This window comes from Capra hircus, chromosome 23, assembly GCF_001704415.2.
Source record: "Capra hircus breed San Clemente chromosome 23, ASM170441v1, whole genome shotgun sequence".
Taxonomy (NCBI): Eukaryota; Metazoa; Chordata; class Mammalia; order Artiodactyla; family Bovidae; genus Capra; species Capra hircus.
Genome location: NC_030830.1, coordinates 18,806,072 through 18,824,579, shown reverse-complemented (window position 1 = coordinate 18,824,579; position 18,508 = coordinate 18,806,072). Strand labels below are relative to the sequence as shown.

At 39.8% G+C, this 18,508-nt stretch overlaps 3 non-coding genes across 3 annotated transcripts; 1 reads left to right on the top strand and 2 right to left on the bottom strand.

Moving 5' to 3' along the window:
- On the bottom strand, nt 4,344–4,425 carry TRNAS-AGA. Its single transcript has one exon. It is a non-coding gene; the product is annotated as a tRNA-Ser (tRNA).
- TRNAQ-CUG lies at nt 8,934–9,005 on the bottom strand. Its single transcript has one exon. It is a non-coding gene; the product is annotated as a tRNA-Gln (tRNA).
- On the top strand, nt 16,559–16,640 carry TRNAS-UGA. Its single transcript has one exon. It is a non-coding gene; the product is annotated as a tRNA-Ser (tRNA).

Below are 18,508 nucleotides of genomic sequence, written 5' to 3'. Positions count from 1 at the left end.
CAGAAAGTATATTTGCAGTCAATGTGACCATTCTCTGATGTCATTTGAGTGACTATCATGCTGTTACACCATATTACCAGGGAAAACATTATCCGCACAACTGGAAAGAGACCTCATTTGATGGGTTATTGGAGTGAGATCAGTGTCTGCTCTGTCAGCCTCTGGTGAAGATTCACGAAATAGACCACAAAGTGGAACAAACTTTAACATTCACTTCAGAATTACATGTAATAACAATCATTAAAAGAAACAAACACACTAGAACTTAAGTCCACACACAGTGAGGATAGTGATTTTCAATAAAACTTTCTTCCCTGGTATAGTAGTAAGTGAGACTTCGTCATTGGGAAGACAGATGTTGGGTTCATGTCAGACAAATCTATTAAGACAGTTAGAAGGAATTTGTTTGGAGCCCATTTACCTTTTCATAGTCACTTTATGTGTTCCCAAAACAACAAAATAGAGTTAACAAATTGTTCTCATTCAACTGTCGTGCAGTTATTAAGACAGAGACTCAAATTATTTTTTGCCTCAAAATCCCATGGTAAAAGAAAACTTGTTCACGCTGTCATAGAGAGATTGGCCCTGACTCAAAGCTAACAACTATAGAAACCATGTCAAGGATTCATAAATACTGTTAGAGAACATAGACACAAGTCTAAGAACCCCCTGCATTGAAGAGTCTCCTTTATGTTACAAAACCTATTTTTAACAAATAAGCATTTTTAACTAACAAATGTTACTAAACTGTAATTAAGCAAAAAGTTGCTGAATAAATATCACCTTTGAAATATGGCTATGTGAGTCATTAACCTCAATTTTGTAAATTAGGAAGCCAAAGTTCACCCATGCCTGAAGCTATAATCCCAGTCAAACCAGTTCTTAGAGCGTCCCTTTTTCAGAGGGGTAATGGGTGTGGGTTTCTCAGTACACATTTGGGACACTAGAATGAAACATATGTATGTAGGTCCAACAGAATGGAATGGAACCTTGTTCAACCAAAGCTTATTAGAACCTTTATCTCAGTTCCCTTTCAATCCTTACTCTAAGATCTCCACTGAGAAGAAGCCCTTGATTTGTGATAGTCTCCCTTTCTTGTTGAAAAAGGAAGCAAGCAAAAGGGAAACAGATGCTAGACAACTTTAGTTCTCTTAATTCTTAATGAATATTCTGAATTCTGTTTTTCCAATTTCCATTTACTGCTGTTGCCACTTTTCATTTCAAAGTCATAGATGTCTCATAGTAGCATTTAATTTAGGATGTTCTGTTGCTTCTGAAAGACTAACAGATGTAGCAAAAGAAATACCAAAAATTCATAAAATATTTAAGGAAAATAATGGATTAATCGACCAACGACTTTTTTGAGACTTTTAAATGATGCCAAGGAAACAAAAGAGATAAAGGATGCGCTAAAGGGATGTGCTATTTAAAGGACACACAGCAGTTAGATTCATAAATGGGGTTAGTTTCTACTACATTAGCTTATGTAATCTAAAGTGATGACTTAATCAGTTCATTTCTTCAAAAACACATATGCTAGCAGGCAGAATGATGAATACAGAAGTAGTTTCATATGAGACATATAAACAGAGATATATGGAAGCACTAATATTACCATTGCATTTTCTTAAACAATGTTATGGCAAAGACACTACAAGGGGCACTGAAGAAGGGGAATGAAGGATGGAACTTGAGGGCTTTTCAAAGGAGGAGATATAGACAGGCAATCTTTAAGGATGCACGGGATTTCAGGAGGTAGAGAACCTAGGAGTGACAACACTGGATAAGCTAATAATCAGTTTTACATTTGAGGAACTCTATCTTGACTTTAAAGCTGCACCTTGACTTTAAGGACAGCAAGTCAGCCAAATCAGAGATGAATGATTCCCATAACTGAAACAAATGTAAAAAGACATGGTGAAGGAGGCTCATGGACTTTCCGGCCTCTGCCTTCCTAGAAATAGAAACTTTGGAGGTTTGACGATGCTCCTGATGCTGAAACAGGAGCTATTTATGATGCTGGGTAAGAGCTGTCCCCCTACCATCCTGGAAGAGGAGCTGTCAGCAGGATGCACTGGGGTTTCACCGACACTCCTGAGTAGGTTAGGAAAGAATGCCCTGAAACAGCAAGTTTACTAACAGCCTCACTAGCTTCAAAAGCTCCAAGAAGTGCATACCAAGAATAGTTCTATGTTGGACCATAGCCTATTGCTTTCAGTGTAGACTCTCCCTTGGTTTCAATCATCTATCAACTCAGTCGTATGTTCTCTTCACACTCCAAATCTGTGATGTCCAATACTTTAGCCATTTGTGACATGTAACTATTGAGCATTTGGTCCTACTTGAGCTCTAAGTGAAAGATACACAGCAGACTTTGAAGGTTTTGTATAAAAAAAAACAAAGTAAACTATCACACTGTCAACTTTTCAAATTTCTTACATATTGAAATGATATTTTGAATATGATGGGTTAAAATAAAATATATTATTAAAAGAATTATGCCTTCTCTTTTTACTTTTTAATATGGCTACTAGAAAATTTTAAATTAAATCAGTGGCTCAGATTTATTTCAATTGGAAATGTACTTCCTAATTTACATTCTCTATTGGAATTGCTATAATTCTTGTTTTTCTTACACTGTTCACCAGTTTTATTTTTGGTTTTATTTTCCTTATTTATAAGAAATTGCAGTGATTTAAAGCTAAAAAGAAAGGGATTTCCCTGGTGGTCCAGTGGTTAAGACTCCATGCTCCCAATGCAGGAGGCTTGGGTTCCATCCCTGGTTGGGGAACTAAAATCCCATATGTTGCTGGGTGTAGCCAAAAGAGGAAAAAAAAAAAAAAAAGTTATAAGAGAAGTTCTAGAATCCTAACAGCAGCATTCAGAAACCAGATTACAGGCTGATAGTCCACAAAGCAAGATTCTGTGTAATGGTCAGCCCTGGCTCAGGATCTTTATTCCAGCCCCCAGAACTGGAGCTTCATTTTCCATGGGATTCCTCCAGAAAGCAGTATCTGGAAAGAGGAGAACTTCTGCTTATACTATCAACATTCTCTCTAAGGTATCTTTTTGAACAAGTTTTTATTTTTAAATTCTGTACATCGATGTCATGTGGGTCACTTTCTACAACTCTAAAGTTAGGAGTACTTTCCACAGAAGGGCCTTAACGTTTCATGACTTTGACGTTCTAGAATTCTATTTAGTTTTTGAGAGTCAAAGCAATCTGTATGCGGAATGTAAGAGATGGAGAGAAGAGAAATGATGCATTTTGCAAAGAAATATCAAGTTCATCCTCTGGAAATCCAGGTCTTGATAGCCAAAACCAAGTTGTTTTCATCAAGCAGGCCCTGCTCAGCAAAGAAGACTTATCACAACTCAACATCACTGACCTTCCTGAGGTTGCAACTTGATGTTTTTTCACTGTACTTCATTCCTCTGAATACATGCATGAAAGAGGAAAGTATCTGGCATTTAACCAACGAATATGGAATGCATTGGGTTTAAGAAAATTATTAGATGCATTCTTGAAATGCACTTAAGTATGACAACTATGCAGATCTCCACAAGAGAGGTGAGGATCAGTCCCATTAAATTGCCTAGTGAGATAATCTAATTTTCTTAGGAATTCCTAGAAAGGCATTCAAGTGTGGTTGACATTGCTTTAACACTTCAATACATTAACTCACACGTGTTAATGACCCAGTGGGATTTTGCATCTGAACTCCGTGCCCAGAACGAGTCAAAACCTCATCTCACTTTTAGCTCCTGTCTCTTTACTAGCGTCCTGGACCCCAGGACAAGTTAATCTGGCATAATGTTGTTGACTTTTTTGGTTTGCCTTCCAAAGGAATGGCTTAAATAATTTCTTCAGCTATGTAGTGGCTTGCCTATTAAAATCCAGTTTGGATTCATGACCATAGCTGTGAGTTCTGGCTTTCACTTATATGTGAGCCAAGATTTCGTGGAGTTTCCTTTTGTACATGAACAAGGACATACATGACTGGAGAAGAGTCCTGATAAAGGGGAAAGGTTTCTGCCAAGTTTTTTCTTTAGGAAAGGCTGCCTTCTAAGCATTATTTTGATTGGAGGAAAGAGGAAGGTACCATCAAAGCCTGGGCTCTTCCAGTGGGGAAAGAAAGCACCATTAGGGCTGTGGTCAAATTACTTAAAATTAATAATAAATCAGACCCCATACTGGGGGTATAATCCGTGTGCTTCCAGCGGCCCAGCGGCGGGGAGCCTTTCACCAGCAACATAAAGAGCCAGGTTGGAGAACAATCCAGCTTCTCTCCATGGTAACAGCATTCTTCCCCAACTGGCTATGTCTCAATAGAGAGCAATGTCGTAGTCGGCAGGATTCGAACCTGCGCGGGGAGACCCCAATGGATTTCTAGTCCATCGCCTTAACCACTCGGCCACGACTACTTAGACAGTAGTAAGTTCATTGGTCTAAGTAGCTATAGAGAGGAGAAGGAAATGACACCCCACTCCAGTACTCTTGCCTGGGAAATCCCATGGACAGAGGAGCCTAGTGGGCTACAATCCATGGGGTCGCTAAGAGTCGGACGCGACTGAGCGACTTCACTTTCACTTTTCACTTTCATGCATTGGAGAAGGAAATGGCAACCCACTCTAGTGTTCTTGCCTGGAAAATCTCAGGGACCGCGGAGCCTGGTGGGCTGCCGTCTGTGGGGTCGCACAGAGTCGGACACGACTGAAGCGACTTAGCAGCAGCAGCAACTATAGAGAACTTCAATTCTCTTCAGAATGTCACATTTTCTATCAGAAACTGTATTTGTATTAAGCAGTTTCTTGCTCTTTGGCATCATTTAGACACATAGGTTACTGTGTCAAATTGGCAGATAACACTTCCTCTTCAAACTGCAAGGATTCCTTATTCTGATGGTCTGAAGAGAGGAGACTAATGTTTTGTTGTTTGCTTTTTTATTGCTTCCTTTGCTGTGCAGAAGCTTTTTAATTTGATATAGTTCACTTGCTTGTTTTTGCTTTTGTTGCTTTTACTTTTATTTGGTGCCAAATCCAAAAAAAATCATAACCCAGACCTATGTCTAGGAGCTTAAAATGACTTACAGACTTGAAAGTAAGATTTAAAACCATAAAACCATTGGAATGGGAGGAAATATTTGCAAATCATATATCTGATAAGGGTTTAATATCCAAAATATAGAAAGAACTCATACAATGAAAGGCAAGGAAGCCATCTGATTTAAAAATGGATAGAAGATCTGAATAAATCTGTCTTCCAAAGACATATATATGGCCAAAAGGTACATGAAAAGATGCTCAACATCATTAATCATCAGATGAATGCAAATCAAAACTACAATGAGATATCATCTCACATCTGTTATAATGCCTATTATTCAGAAAACAAGAAATAAATATTGGCAAGGATGGGGACCTCTGTGCACTGCTGGTGGAAAGATAAGTTGGTGCAGCCACTATGGAAAATGTATGGAGATTGCTCAAAAAATTAAAAATAGAACTATCATATGATCCAGCAATTTCAGTTCTGGATATTTATCTGAAGAAAATGAAATCATTAATTTGAAAAGTATATATGAACTCCCATGTTCATTGCAGCACTGTTTACAACAGCCAAGGTATGAAAACCTCTGTCCATCGATGGATGAAGGAATAAAGAGGCTATAGTATCTATACAATGAAATATTATTCAGCCACAAAAAAGAATAAAATCTTGCCATCTATTGCAACATGGATGGACCTTGAGGGAATGATGCTAAGTGAAATAAGCCAGACAGGAAAGACAAATACCTTTTATATGTGGAATCTAAAAAAAGAAAAAATAACAAGTTTATAGATACAGAGAACAGATGAGTGGTTACCAAAGGTAAAGGTAGGCTAGGGCAAGTGGGAGAAATGGAGGAAGGGGATCAAAAAGGTAAATAATTAAAAAAAAAATTAGGGATGTATCCATTACCATCAAACCTTGCTACAAAGGACAGGTTCTAGAGAACTTCCCAAGGACCCTAGCTCTCTCTTCACCAATCTGTTTCTTAGGGGGTTTTGAAAGGGAGCCTTCCAGGGAGCTAAGAGGGAAGATGAGTGGGTGTCACATGTGATAAATCCATTGCAAGTTCCCATGTGTTTTAAAACAATCTAAGATATCGATATCTTTCTCTACCTCATACCAAAGACATCTTGGCTTCTTCATTTACTGTATTTCTACAGATTTTAGGTTACAGTCAACTTATCATGCACACTGTTATAATTCCCAGCTGTTCTAGCTAACACACTAACTTCAGAATCTCCATTAAGAGTACCCATATTGATAAATTTGATAAATTCTACATTCTACATTTAATAAATTCTACATTGTGTTTCTTTTTTCCTGATCTATCACTCCCCCACACACTACTCTGATTTTCTTTTGATATGAATTAGCATTATATTACAATTCTTTTAGTATGTAAAATAAAAATATATAGTGATTCCCTGAGTGCTATACGCAGTGCAAGCTGGTAGGGGTAGGTCTTGAAAAAATCAATATCCTCAAGCAAGGTAACTACTTCAGTTGAGATTTTTTACCTGGTTTTTGAGCAAGGATAGGGTGCTGCTGCTGCTGCTGCTAAGTCACTTCAGTCATGTCCGACTCTGTGTGACCCCATAGATGGCAGCCCACCAGGCTCCCCCATCCCTGGGATTCTCCAGACAAGAACACTGGAGTGGGTTGCCATTTCCTTCTCCAATGCATGAAAGTGAAAAGTGAAAGTGAAGTCCCTCAGTCATGTCCAACTCTTAGTGATCCCATGGACTGTAGCCTACCAGGCTCCTCCGTCCATGGGATTTTCCAGGCATGAGTACTGGAGTGCGGTGCCGTTTCCTTCTCCAAAGATAGGCTAGTGTTTTGGAATAGAGGGTAGGCTGCTTCTGCTGGCAAGAATATTTTTAGGAAGGAAGCATCACTGACCATGGTACTTGAATTGATCCAAATACACCAAAATGTCCCTTTTCCATTCTCAGGTACCCTTCTTTCTGAAGAATAAGGAGGAGGAGAAGGGGGCGGGAGGAAGAGAGAGGAAGAGAGAAAAGAAAAAGAGGGAAAAGAGAGCCCTAGTGTTTGTGGAGTGTCTTCCTTAAGCAAGGTACTTACCATCGTAAAACATAGCAAAGAAGGCCTTACCTTCTTTTACACAAAGTAAAGAGATAGAGGTACAGAGTAGTTTTACATCTTGAAAATTACACAGTTAGACATTCACAGAGTTAAGAACCCAGTTCCAGAGCGTCTCCGTTTCCCATCCTACCATGCTGGTTCCACTGTGCCAACAGAAGTGGAAGGTGGCTCCCTGAGGACTCCACTGCCTATAGTGGTTGTTGACATTGTTAGGTTGTTTCTCCATTTTTTGAAATCAAGTATTGGAATTGAATTAGTAAATGTTTTTATTATGGAGTCCTAGATTTAAAAATAGTATTGCGGACATCCTTAGTATAGGAATCAGTGCCAACTGAGGTCCTTTGTACCTATCAATTTTTCATGGCTTTATAAGTAAATGAACTCAGGGAAGGTGAGAAAATGTGTACCTACAACGAAGGGTTTTGAGGCCCCAGGGATATACATCGACCAGGAAGCAGTCTCTGATAATGGCGTTCATGCAAGACTTTGCATAAACTGTATCTTTGGTAGACATGAAAATATGGCCTTTCCCTAAACTTCTAAGGAGTTAAGATTTCAAATTACAATCAGGCAGTTGGTATCTTCATAAAAGCAGTTTATCTGTTAGGCTGAAGTATCAGCAAACATAAGAACATAAGAAAGAAAAGGTATGGTTAGGTAGCTTCCCCCCTTTATTTTAGCAATTTGTTTTTCCAGATTGATCACTAACATCTATTGGTAACTGAAAATTCAGCTAAGAACAAAAAATAGATAACTAAAATGAGAATAAGAATTTCAGCTATTTGGAGAAGGAAATGGCAACCCACTCCAGTGTTCTTGCCTGGAGAATCCCAGAGATGGCAGAGCCTGGTGGGCTGCCGTCTATGGGGTCACACAGAGTCGGACACGACTGAAGTGACGTAGTAGCAGCAGCAGCAGCAGCAACATAGAGTGAAAAATCTCCTTAATATGCTTTATATGTTGAAACACTATAAATCAAAGTGTGGGTGGATTTTCACTATTTCAAGGGCTTAGGCAATGGCACCCCACTCCAGTACTCTTGCCTGGAAAATCCCATCAATGGAGGAGCCTGGTAGGCTGCAGTCCATGGGGTCGCTAAGAGTCAGACATGACTGAGCGACTTCACTTTGACTTTTCACTTTCATGCATTGGAGAAGGAAATGGCAACCCACTCTAGTATTCTTGTCTGGAGAATCCCAGGGACAGGGGAGCCTGGTGGGCTGCCGTCTATGGGGTCGCACAGAGTCGGACACGACTGAAGCGACTTAGCAGCAGCAGCAGCAGCAATTAATAATGTGGGAAAATAGTAATTTGTGTGTATTTTATGTAATATTAATAATTAGTAAAAATTCAATTAGTTAATATAAAATTAATATAATGAGAGCATTCTTTTGCTAATAGCAGTAGAAAGAACATCATATACATTCCCACCAAGCATTTATAACATTTTCATTAGAATATGATGAGGAATAACAAGGATGTGATTGCATCTTAATTCTTCTAGAATATTTTAAAAACAAATTAAAAAACGTTTTACTTTTGGCTTTGAGTATTTAAAGTTGTACTTTAAAATTCTTCCTATTTGGTATCAAGACAATTTAAAACAGAATGTATACTTTAAAATGGCCATTTTAAACTTTCACAAGGTAGAAAAACTCCAAAATGATGTACGAAAGTTTATATAGAAAAGGCAAAATGTGAATTGCAGATTCCTTGCCAACCCTCCCTAAAAGGAAAACTGGAAAGATAAGTAAATACTTAGAAAGTAAAAGCGTCTAGGTTCCACCGAGATTTGAACTCGGATCGCTGGATTCAGAGTCCAGAGTGCTAACCATTACACCATGGAACCCCACGGCTGGGAAACTGATAGCACTCCTTCCTGATACCATATAGTTTCAGTTCTGCCATAACACATCTTCTGAAAAGCCGAAATTTGCATCCTCATCCTTGTTTTCTTATCTGCCTACACAGCACACACCCCTTTTCTTGCGCGCACCAGAGCTCCTAGTGCAAAACTCATAAGAGCAAATCAGTTTCTCTGGATAGAAGTGGTAGGTCCGTGCTTTCTCGCGCTCCTCTCTGCCTTTTCTGCAGCTTGCGGGGCGGCACTCCACGAGACCACAGTCAGCAGGGCTGCCCAAATGCAGTGACCGGCGCTCCGATACGGTGTTTACAGAGCCGCGCGCCCTGCTTGCGTTGTCGGAGGAACGGCGGGGCTCGCTGCATCCCGAGTGTTTGTCCCGAGTTCTTGACTTCGAACGTAAGGGACGTTCTTGGAAGTTGAATTTCGTGATACATAATTGCGAATGACTTGATGTGCCAACCAGTTCTGGCTCTGTGGCAGGGCGGACAGGGGAGCGGAGAGGGTGGGATGCCAAGAGATGACTTCTGTTTCTCGGAACGCTTCCACCTCGTGGAGACCAAGGGTAAAGCACTTTGAACGTTTTCAAAACAGGGTTTTTTAACTTGGTTCTCACTGAGAAAGCTATTGTTCAGTCGCTCAGTGTCCAACTGTTTGCGACCCTAGGGACTGCAGCACACCAGGCTTCCCTGTTCTTCACTAAACTACCCTGTCCCGAAGTTCGCTCAAACTCATGTCCATTGAGTCGGTGATGCCATCCAACCACCTCACCCTTTGTCTCCCCCTTCTCCTCTTGCCCTCAATCTTTCCCAGCCTCAGGGTCTTTTCCAACGAGTTAGCTCTTTGCATCATGTAGCCAAAGTATTGGAGTTTCAGCTTCAGCATCAGTCCTTCCAATGAATCGTTAGTGTTGATTTCCTTCAGGATTTACTGGTTTGATCTTTTTGAGGTCCACAGTTCCAAAGCTGTGACCTACCTCTTTCATGGGCAGTGAAGTTTTCCTGATGTCAAGCAGGAGACATGACAGGACTGTTTATTGCCATAGAGGAAGGCAACAGCAGGAGATGGAAGAATCCAGACTGTCAACCCAAAGGGTTGAGGAGAAACCTCTTTACTAAAGACGTCTTTACTAAAACAAAAGTCTTTACTAAAAGTAAATAATTGTAGCTATGCGGATTTGAACCTTCCCAACAAAAGCCCAGGAGAAGTATGGGCATTCAGCTAAGGCAGTTTGAGTTGCATAAAGATGTCTGAAATACGGAAGAAATACTTCGAAGTTGAAGAGGCCGCACTGTAACTGCCCTCTCTGCCTCATGTAACATCTTCTGGCAGTAACAGTTGTCTCTCTTCCATATCTCCAGATCCTGCCAGACATGCCTGCTACCAGAAGGTGATTCCACCCCCTGGGTTCTGATTTCCCATTAGAGGCACCTAGATTTAAGTTCTCATGAGGTCTCTGTTTCCTGGTTATCCCTTCCCACCACCAACTATAATGCATTTCTGAAAAAATATTTACTAACTTCACAAATGATTTAGTTTAGTCAGGTATAGATTTCCAGAGTGGAAATCACTCTATTTTAGAACTTGGTGAGCATGACTCCTTTGTCTTCTAGATATTGCTGTGGTGATGAAGTTAAATGCCATTCTTAAATAATGTGGACACTTGGGTAGATTCTTGGTCTTTTTCGTTCACTGTGTTGAGCAATATGTGGAACTCTAAGGTCTGGTGAATTTGGGGGGGCATTTATAAGTAATTGTCACCCTTTATTTTCTTTGTTGTCTTGTCCTGGAACACTTTCAATCAGACATAGTTGGACTTTCTAGAATGAGCTTTTAATTTAGCTACCATTTTCCTATTTCCCATCTTTCTTTTCTCTTCCTCTTTATGAGAAAATTTTCCAGCTTTATCTTCCAACTCTTCCATCAAACTTTTTCCTATCATCACAGTTCTTAAAAATTTCAAGAATTCTTGATCTCTTGATGTTTTTTCAAAAATAACAGCATCCTATTATTGTCCCACAGGTGCAAAATGTTCTCTTGTTTCTCTGAGAAAATTAATAATAGTTTTTTTTTCCTTCTGTTATTTACTAGTTTCTAGTTCCATCAGGCTCTTTCTTCTATTTATTTGCTTTGATACATATCTTTCCTCAGAATTCTGGTGGACCCTTCAGTTCAGTTCAGTCGCTCAGTTGTGTCCGACTCTTTGCGACCCCATGAATCGCAGCACGCCAGGCCTCCCTGTTGATCACCAAATCCCGGAGTTCACCCAGACTCACGTCCATTGAGTCTGTGATGCCATCCAGCCATCTCATCCTTGGTTGTCCCCTTCTCCTCCTGCCCCCAATCTCTCCCAGCATCAGAGTCTTTTCCAATGAGTCAACTCTTTGCATGAGGTATCCAAAGTACAGGAGCTTCAGCTTTAGCATCATTCCTTCCAAAGAAATCCCAGGGTTGATCTCCTTCAGAATGGACTGGTTGGATCTCCTTGCAGTCCAAGGGATTCTCAAGAGTCTTCTCCAACACCACAGTTCAAACATATCAATTCTTCGGCGCTCAGCCTTCTTCACAGTCCAACTCTCACATCCATACATGACCACAGGAAAAACCATAGCCTTGACTAGATGGACCTTAGTCGGCAAAGTAATGTCTCTGCTTTTGAACATACTATCTAGGTTGGTCATAACTTTTCTTCCAAGGAGTAAGCATCTTTTAATTTCATGGCCGAAATCACCATCTGCAGTGATTTTGGAGCCCCCCAAAATAAAGTCTGACACTGTCTCTACTGTTTCCCCATCTATTTCCCATGAAGTGATGGGACCAGATGCCATGATCTTCATTTTCTGAATGTTGAGTTTTAAGCCAACTTTTTCAGTTTCCTCTTTCACTTTCATCAAGAGGCTTTTTAGTTCCTCTTCACTTTCTGCCATAAGGGTGGTGTCATCTGCATATCTGAGGTGATTGATATTTCTCCCGGCAATCTTGATTCCAGCTTGTGTTTCTTCCAGTCCAGCGTTTCTCATGATGTACTCTGCATAGAAGTTAAATAAGCAGGGTGACAGTACAAAGCCTTGACGTACTCCTTTTCCTATTTGGAACCAGTCTGCTGTTCCATGTCCAGTTCTAACTGTTGCTTCCTGACCTGCATACAGATTTCTCAAGAGGCAGGTCAGGTGGTCTGGTATTCCCATCTCTTTCAGAATTTCCCACAGTTTATTGTGATCCACACAGTCAAAGGCTTTGGGATAGTCAATAAAGCAGAAGTAGATGTTTTTTCTGGAACTCTCTTGCTTTTTCCATGATCCAGCGGATGCTGGCAATTTGATCTCTGGTTCCTCTGCCTTTTCTAAAACCAGCTTGAACATCAGGGAGTTCACGTATTGCTGAAGTCTGGCTTGGAGAATTTTGAGCATTACTTTACTAGCATGTGAAATGATTGCAATTTTGCGGAAGTTTGAGCATTCTTTTAGCAGTACAATTCTATTTAAGAGGTAGCTTGCAAAACCTAATTGGTATTATGAACCTGATACACCAGTAGATGGACCCATTTTAGAGTGATTTTATATGACAGACCATTGCAATCAGGATGCCTGATATGTCCTCTGTGGTTTGGTCTTTCCATCATGGTTTTCTCAGAGAGTAATTTCCTTTAATCTTGTTTTTTTTTTTTTTTTCCTTTCCCAATTCCTATTAGCTTTTCCAAGAATCTGAAATATCCTTTACAGATGTTAGTAACTTTATAATTGGTAGCTTTCCACCTTGCAGACAGTAAGGTTTCAGCTTTATTCACTCTACTAACTCAGTTACTATTTATTGAACTCTTTTCTGCCTCCCCAAATGTTGCTGATAATTGTAATTTTCACCTCAATCCATGTTCTGCCAGGAGCCAGCACGGGAGATCCCACCCATGGCAAAGGTCATGAGGAAGAGAACTGATGGGCAAAGGCAAGATCAGGCCTCAAGGGACCCCCCCTGAACCCTCTCGAGCATCTACCCCAAAACCAGAATCTGTCTGTTTTACTATATCATGCCTCTCACCAACACCTCTGATGTTAACAAGGGGCTATCCTCAACCACATTTCTCTAAACTTGTGAACAATGTCCTTTGATTTAACCACATTAGATCTTGAGTTAATAAATTCCTTCCATGCTATAGCCCACTTCACCTTTACCCTATAGGAATGCAACCTTATCTAGTGCTTTCGGAGGGTGGCGCCTGATTTTAGAAAAATCACCTTTGGAGAAAATGAGTTTTCTGGCTGACTAATCATTATCAGAAAGGGTCATAAGATGTTACCAGGCCCCCTGGCCAGAAGATGATGTAAATCACCCAAGATCTTTGTATATTGGAAGGAATGCAGGGAGAACGACTGGTCCCGATAAGGGTCAGGACTGCTGACCCTGCATGACTATGCATCTTCCATTATTTTCAATGTACAACTCAAGGTATATAAGCTTTCCTGAAAAATAAAGTTTGGGCTTTGCTTACTGAAGCTTGGTCTCCCCATGTCTTTCTTTGTTTCTTTCTTTATCTTCTTTTCAGGCTGACTCCCTGGGGCGTAGAGGCCCTCTGAGTTCACTATCCTGCCCGGGCTTCTAAGACCCACGCAAGAGGGAGCCCAAGGCGGGGCACCATCTGCTATTCACGCGGGCCCCTGTGGCCTATGTGAACAGAGCAAGTCTCTTGTCTGAGGCTTTATTGGCTTTCTGCGTAAACCAAGGAGTATCAGCCTCTTTCTCTCCTTTATTTTCCTAACTGCTATATTCCTTCTTTATTTCTTTCTATATCTCTAAATAAATTATTCGTCTAGGTCACTGACGCCGTCCCCCTGAGGATACCCTGGATCCAGCCGGGGCTGGACCCCAGTAATGTTCCATCCTCCATAGTTATCTATGGGAGTTGTCTATGGGAATAATTTACCCAGCCAGCATCTATACCTGCATCTCAATTTGCACAACAATCTGCATAACAGTTTGCATCTCAGGGTGGCTGAGTGATTAGTCATAACAAACAGATTATGAATGCAAAAGTAACATGTACTCCTAGACTTTAAAGAAGTGTGGACTTTCTCCAGCCTTACAAGATAGCAGATCCTTAAGATAGAAGAAGCCTGGGTCCCTGAATCACCACAAGGGCAAAAATGGGCTCCCCTTTCTTTGCTGACTCAAGAGTGAGTCTACAATGGACTTTTACATGAGTAAGAACTAAATCTCAACTGCATCAAGATACTGAAATTTGGGGAGGTAAACTATGTTTCTTATCATCTGTCATTTGCTTTCATGCTCTTTTCATCATTGTGGGATTACTTCTTTTTAAATTATTTTTATTGTTAACTTATTAGCATCATAAGAAAACAAAGATAAAGCCCTGGGTTTCACCACTGTAGCAAACATAATCCCTTTGAAAATGACCACTTGAGCTAAATGTGTGATTACAGAATAATATGAAAGCCTTGTATCTAGAGATTGTATTTCTCTTGTTTCAGCAATAAAATCACTATTTCTGCTTCTTCATTTTTAAAACTTAAGTAATGATGTCTGCTTCACATTAGAAAAACAAAGAAAAAAAAACCCACAATCGCACAACCAAGAAACCACACTAGCAACACTTCAGTGTATTTTCTCTCACCCTCAAAAATTTTACATAATTGAAGTCTTATAGCATATACGTTTTTTATCCTACTCTTTTCATTTAACATTATATCTTGTACTTTTTCCCTGAGCCATTCACAACTTCTTACAAAATATTGTCTTTAATGGTTTGGTAATATTCTTCCAGGTATATATAACCCAAGTTATATAATCATCCCTCTCTCCATTGTTGGAAATGTTTATTTTATTGTTATAACTAAAAGTATCATATATGTCTTTGCACATAAATGATTTCCTTTAGTTTGAATTACCTCCCTAGGAGAGTTTTCTCCAAAATTAATTTACTACATGAAAGGGAATAACTATGGATGGATCAAAAATTTCATTCTAGTTTTACAGAAAAGCCTGAATGAACATTTTGGCCAACCCAAAATTTGTACGAGGCTCTCTGGTGGAATTTGGAAGTGCCAAAGTGGCAAGAAGGATCTTGTTTCAAGCATAAACAGAAAGGAGCAATGCTTCATAGGGCTGTCTTAACAAATTACCATTAAAGTGGGTGGCTTAAGACAGCAGTAATTTATTCTTTCCCTGTTCCAGAGGCCAGAAATCTAAATTAAAGGTGTGTGTAAAGTGGTTCTAGAAGGTCTAAAGGAGAATCTGTTTCATGGCTCTCTCCTAGCTTCTGGTGGTTGCTGAAAATCCCTGTAGTTCCTTGGTTTGCAACTGCATTATTCCAATCTGCGCCTCCCTCTCACACGGCCTTTGTACCTGTGTGTCTATTTTTATGTGTGTTTCAAATCTTCCTCTCCTTATAAGGACTCTATCATTGGCTTTAGGGCCTTAATCCAGTATGACCTCATTTTAACTTGATATTCTTGGCAACGGCTATACTCAAAGTCATATTCACAGGTACCTCAGCTTAGGATTTCAACATTTCTTATTGGGTGACACAGTTCAACCCACCACAGGAAAAACTGTCTGGTTGCCTGCCCTAAAGGACAAGATAGGAAGAGCTTTAGTTATGAGAGTTTGAGGGCCTCAGCCATGAAAGGCATTCTCCCTTTGCATCTGAAAGTCTGTCTAAATCTACTTGATGGTGCTTTTGGCAAAGTACTTCAACCCTCAGAAGTCAATCCTATAGTCCTAAATTCCTCATTTAAAAAAAAAAAAAAAAAGGAAAAAGAATCCAGTTCTATGGGGTTTCATTGAGTTGTCTCTAAATCCACAACCCTCTTAATACAGTTAGTCTGGCATTACACACATGGTCGTGTGGGTTATTTTATTTTATTTGGTTTGTTTTTCTATACTGTGAATGTCCTCAAGCTGTTATATAAGTAGTTTCTCCCTAAGGCTCCTGGGCTATGGGCTTTCCTCTCAGGGAAGAAGAAAAGGAGTGAGGAATTGAAGATTTTCCCAGCATGAGGGTTGAAGATCTTCCCAGCATCTTTTTCTTCAGCTCCTGGACCTTCCCCATTCTCTCACTCCGCACTCTGGCTCAAATCGGGTTTCAAATACTTCTCTGAAGACAGGGAAAGGTCAGTGCAGTTGAAGGTTATCGGAGCTACTTCTGTTTTAGAGTTTAACGCTGAAAGCAAACGCGACTGACTGCACGCTTTCCGATTTCTCCAAATTTCTTCCAACCCTTTTCCAGTCCCACTGGCACTTGCAGGTGTGAGACTACTAGGGTCACCCTTAGTTCTAGGGCATAGAAAATTCGGATCCCTTGTCTCAGAATGATTCTTTGAATTCCATCTTCCTCCACTGAATTTCTACTTGCCATGGATGACTTATTTCATCTGAACGTGAGAAGTCTCAACTGGGCTTAGGAAATTCTTTGTTACCACGGCAGTTATACACCAAAACAACTTTCACTATGCTTTGGTGCCTAGTGATTAAATGGCATATCACTCGCTGTACCTTCAAACTTGTTAACAATAATACAGTTCCACCAGGTAGTCGTGGCCGAGTGGTTAAGGCGATGGACTTGAAATCCATTGGGGTTTCCCCGCGCAGGTTCGAATCCTGCCGACTACGGTTTTATCCGTACAAGGAAGGTAACCGAAGACTCTCACGGCAATGACACAATCAACTGAAACCGCTCTGCAGTCACTCAAGTCAGGTCGAACAACCTGCCAATTCCAGGGACTATAGTGTCTGAAACATTGACATCAATATGAAATGCAGCACTAAATCTACTGCTGTGTGAAGATAATATTAATCCTGATTTGAGGAAGGTGACTTACTTTTCCTTATTTACTGGTCATGTCAACTTGGGTCCTCAACATCAAACTCAGATTCCATCCTCTTCTAGGGTGGAGGTGATTTCACAGCTGTTATCTGTTCTAGGGAACTCAAGATTTATAAAAATAGTATATTCTCTAACAGCTACGATTTTTGAACAGGCACTGAGTTGGCCTTACATGGATTATCTCATTTAATCATCAGTTTAACCCAATCAGATAGATAATATTAGCACCATTTTAAAGATGAAGAAACAGGTTGACTTGCACAATAACGCACTGTAAAATGGTATCTGAACCATTAGCATCCTTTTAAAAATTTTTGTTGGAGTATAGCTGATTTACAATGTTGTGTTAGTTTCTGCTGTACAGCAAAAGTGATTCAGTTATATATATATACATTTATCCATTCTTTTTAAGATTCTTTTCCCGTATAGGTCATTACAGAGTATGGAGTAGTTTCTTGTACTACATAGTAGTGTATATATGTCAATCTCAATTTCCCAATTTATCCACCCCCACCCCAGGAATCGTAACCACAAGTTTGTTTCTTACATTTGTGACTCTATTTCTGTTTTTTAAATTAGTTTAAATCATGTAGTATTGTGAAGTAAGATTAAATATATGATATTGCTTATATGTGGGACCTAAAAAAAAAAGGTAGAAATAAACTAATTTAAAAAACAGAAATAGAGTCAAAAATGTAAGAAACGTATTGCAATCTCCATATCCATCCATGTTGCTGCAAATGGCATTGCTTATTTTTTTCATGACTGAGTATTCCATTGTATATATATATATATATACCACCTCTTCTTCATCCAATCCTCTGTTGAAGCACACTTATGTTGCTTCCATGCCTTAGTTATTGTAAACAGTGCTGTGAGGTGCATGCATCCTTTTGGATTATAGTTTTCTCTGGATATATGCCCAGGAATGGGATTGCTGGATTATATTGCAGTTTACTTTTAGTTTTATAAGGACCCTCAAAATACTGTTCTCCATAGTGGTTGTACCAAGTTACATTCCTCCCAACAGTGTAGAAGGTTCCCCTTTTCTCCACACCCTCAACAAGCAAGCATTGATTGTAGACTTTTTGATGATGGTCATTCTCGCTGGCGTGAGGTGATACCTCATTGTACTTTTGATTTGCATTTTTCTGATAATTAGGATGTTGAGCATCTTTTCATGTGCTTTTTGGCCATCCATATGTCTTCTTTAAAGAAATGTCTATTTAGATCTGCTCATTTTTTGATTTTTTTGGTCAAGTTTATTAAATGTGGATGTAAACATTTATTGGGGTTTTACAGTCAGTTCAGGAAACAAATATGAATTCAGAAACTCAGTACTTGGATTCCCATGCAGAACAAAGTGGGGAAATAAGGTCCAGGTAGGAGTAGAGAATACGTGGAAAAGTAAAAAGGAGAAAGGGGTAAGGGAGGAGGAAGTCTAGGAGATGGAAGGGATGGAGCAGGAGAGAAGCCAGCAGGGTATCAAATACAGAAATGTCCTCATCCCTCTTGGATACTCTTATTCTGAGCTTCCTCTGTTGCTGAAGCCCCTTTATCCCTTCTCTCTTGTTCTGACAAGCATCTGTGCACCATCTCCACTCTTCAAAATCAGCCCCAGACATTAATGCATTACTAAAGTCCACCTCTTCTA